Raw genomic sequence first — 3,838 nt, 5'->3', positions numbered from 1 at the left:
GATCTGTATTTTTGTATCCTTTGGGTAAATACCTAGTAGTGCAGTTGCTGGATCGTAGGGTAGTTCTATTTTTAACTTTTTGAGGAACCTCTATACTGTTTTCCAGAGTGGCTGCACCAGTTTGCATTCCCACCGACAGTGCAAGAGGGTTTCCCCTTTCTCTGCATCCTTGCCAACACTTGGTATTTCTTATGTTGCTAATTTTAGCCATTCTGACAGGTGTGAGGTGGTATCTCATCATGGATTTCATTTCTTTCTTTTTTTTTTTAAAGATTTTATTTATTTATTTGAGACAGAGAGAATGAGAGAGAGCATGAGAGGGAGGAGGGTCAGAGGGAGAAGCAGACTCCCTGCCGAGCAAGGAGCCCGATGCGGGACTCGATCCCGGGACTCCAGGATCATGACCTGAGCCGAAGGCAGTCGCTTAACCAACTGAGCCACCCAGGCACCCTGGATTTCATTTCTATTTCCCTGGTGATGAGTTATGTTGAGCATTTTTTCATGTGTCTGTCAGCCATCAGTATGTCTTCTTTGGAAAAATGTCTATTCATGTCTTCTGCCCATTTTTAACTGGATTGTTTTTTGGGTGGTCGAGTAAAAATATGGAATACTTCGCGAGTTTGTGTGTCATCCTTGAGCAGGGGCCATGCTAATCTTCTCTGTGTCATTCCAACTTTAGCATATGTCTGCTAAAACAAGCACTACATTTAATGTAATTATTGGCATGTCTGGATTTGTTCTACCGTTGTATTATTATTTTTTATTTGCCTTTTTTTAACCTACATTTGTCTTTTCCTGCCCTTAAAAAATTGTCTGAAAACTTCTCAGTGCTCTGTTGTAATTTATCAGTTGGGTTTTTTGACTATGTGTTTTGTGCAGGCACTTTTTTAGTGGATTGTGTGGGGCTAACAAGTATATCTCTAAGTTTACCTCATAATCTACGTCATGTCAATATTTTACCACTTCGGGGAGAACATAGATCCTCACCAGCATGTTCATCCCTTTCCCTGCTGCCTTTATGTTATAGCTGTCACAGGTATCAGGCCCAAATACACTGAAAATCCCACTAGACAATGCAATTTTTTTTTTGTTTCAACTATCATGCGTATCTTTTAAAAATTAAAAGGGAAAAAATTTGTGTATTTGCCTAGTTATTTATAATTTCTGTTGCTTTTCCATCATTCCCAACGTTCCGAATTTCCCTCTTGCTTCATGTCCCTCTTGCCTGAGAACTTCTCTAAAGCAGTTCTGCTGGTCACAGATTCTTTCTTTTCCTTCATCTGAGAAAGTCTTTATCCTTCTTGAAAGATATTTTTGCTGAATTGACAGCTTTTTCTTTCAGTGAATTAAAAATGTTATTCCACTCCCTTCTGGCCTCCATAGTTTCCAATGAGAAATCTGCTGTGATTCTTTTTTCTCCTTCAATATTTTTTTGATAAGGGAGGTTCCTTTCTCACCGCTCTCAAGATTGCTCTCTTTGTGTTTAACAGTTGGCACTTAGACTATGATGTGTCTTGGTGTAGATTTCTTCAAGTTTAAACTGTTTGAGGTTCACTCAGCTTCCGGAATCCGTGGGCAGGTTTGTGTCTTTTGCCAGATTTGGGGAGTTTTCAGCCATCTTTCCTTTGACTAATTTTTATGCTCTGCCCCTCTGTTCTCTCCTTCTGGGAATCCAGCCAATGTCATGAATGTTAGATCTTCCGTTAGAATCTCATGGGCCCCTGAGACTCTGCTTCTTGTTTGCATTTTCCACCCCTTTGGTCTACTTCCTCTCTGTTGTTCAGGATGGGTGATTTCATGTGTTCTATCTTCCAATTCATCATTCTTTCTTCTCTCCTCTGTATTCTGCTCTTGAGTCCGAGCCCATCCATTGAGTTTTTAAATTTCAGTTATTGTTTTTTTCAGTTCTGAAATTTCCACCTCGTTCTTTTTTATATCTTCTCTTTCTTTGCTGAGACTTTTTTTTTTTTTTTACTTGTTTTGAGTGTGATCGCAACTACTTACCAAAGCCATTTAATGATGACTGCTTTAAAATCTTCGACACATCATTGGAAGACCTCTGTCTCATTTCAGTGTTAACATTTATTACTTGTCTTTTTTCATTCTCTTTGGGATCTGCCTGGCTCTAGGTATGACCACTGTTTTGTTGTTTGTTTTTTAATTGAAACCTAGACATTTGGGGTATTATATTATGAGGCTCTGGGTCTTATGTGAACCTGTTTTAGCTGGCTTCCTCTGACTTTGCTCCAGTAAGGGGATGAGATGAGAGGTACCATTTCATTGTTGCTGCCTAATGGAGAAACAAGTCCAGTCCCCACCTGAGGGAGCCGCTCCTTGTTAGTGCTGGTGGTCAGAGTTCCAGCTCCCCAGTGGGCTCCCACCGATGCCTCCCTGGCTAGAAGAGGTGGGAGTGCCTTGGTCCTCCTCCCCACATGGCCTCCACATACACTGCAGCAGTGAGGGGAGGGAGTCACCAGCCAGCAGGAATGAAATTCCTGGCCCCCTAATTGTCCTTCTCTGATATAAACCCAGCAAAGTGTGTGGAGGTGAGGTACCCCAGTACAGCCTGGTGAGAGAAGAAGTTTGCTCCCTAATTGGCCTTTTGCTGGCCGGGGCAGTGTGGTGCCACTGTGGTTTTGGTGGTATTGAGCTGCAGAAGAATAGTTATTGTCTAAAAGTTTTCTGTCTTGTTAAGCTGTCCCTTTTCTGATCCTTTGGCTCAAGGCAGCAGGCTTTTGTCGAGTTTTTGTGTCCATACCCACTGTTCATTTCCAGGTTGCTGGCTTTTCTTTCTTTCTTTTTTTTTTTAAAGATTTTATTTATTTATATGACAGAGAGAGACAGCGAGAACAGGAACACAAGCAGGGGGAGTGGGAGAGGGAGAAGCAGGCTTCCCGCTGAGCAGGGAGCCCGATGTGGGACTCGATCCCAGGACCCTGGGATCATGACCTGAGCCGAAGGCAGACACTTAACGACTGAGCCACCCAGGCGCCCCAGGTTGCTGGCTTTTCAACTACAATATAGGAGGCCGAAGGAAAACCTGGGGAACTCACCACCATGGCATTCCTCGGGTCCTGAGATCCACAGCAGCCTTCGTCTCTCTGCTTTTTTGGAGTCTTCTTATGTTTTATGTATAATGTTCAGGGTTCTTAGTTGTACTTAGCTGGAGGAATACAGAGAAGTATGTCTCTGCTCCATCTTCCCCAAAACAGAAGTCATTAAATTTGATAAATACCACCAGTAGCCCTCCAAAAATGTTGCTGGTTCATCTTTTTTTTTTTTTTTAAGATTTTATTTATTTGACACAGAGACAGCCAGAGAGAGAACACAAGCAGGGGGAGTGGGAGAGGGAGAAGCAGGCTTCCTGCAGAGCAGGGAGCCCTATGCAGGGCTTGATCCCAGGACCCTGGGATCATGACCTGAGCTGAAGGCAGACACTTAATCATCTGAGCCACCCAGGCACCCCTGGTTCATCTTGAACTAGGAAATGGTATACCCTGAGTCTGCTTTAGACTTAAGGACTTAACCAACATCCGGTGCCTGCCTATTGTAGTTAATCAGTGATGGATGGATGGATGGATGGATGGATGGTTGGTTGATGGTTCGATGAACGGAATACAGGAAAGGCCATCAGGAGGCCAGCACACAGTCCAGACAAGACATCACAGCATCAGCATCAGCATCATCATTATGATGGCCATAATACAAATAACAATTACTGAGTTCTTCTACTTCGCCAGGTAAACATTTCTGCCACATGATCTCATTCAATCCACAAACGAGATATGTCCATTGAGAGAGGAGGAAAACATGGGCAGAGAGACATGGTACTGAGCTG

General features: G+C 43.1%; 1 non-coding gene across 1 annotated transcript; it reads right to left on the bottom strand.

The window, feature by feature from the left end:
• Nucleotides 1–596: 596 nt before the first annotated feature.
• On the bottom strand, nt 597–700 carry LOC123326517. The gene has a single exon (XR_006541140.1). It is a non-coding gene; the product is annotated as a U6 spliceosomal RNA (small nuclear RNA).
• Between the last annotated feature and the right edge of the window lie 3,138 nt (nt 701–3,838).

This window comes from Neomonachus schauinslandi, chromosome 13 (genome assembly GCF_002201575.2).
Source record: "Neomonachus schauinslandi chromosome 13, ASM220157v2, whole genome shotgun sequence".
Classification (NCBI taxonomy): domain Eukaryota; kingdom Metazoa; phylum Chordata; class Mammalia; order Carnivora; family Phocidae; genus Neomonachus; species Neomonachus schauinslandi.
The sequence above is the reverse complement of the archived record's forward strand: the minus strand, read 5'-3'. Positions and strand labels throughout refer to the sequence as shown.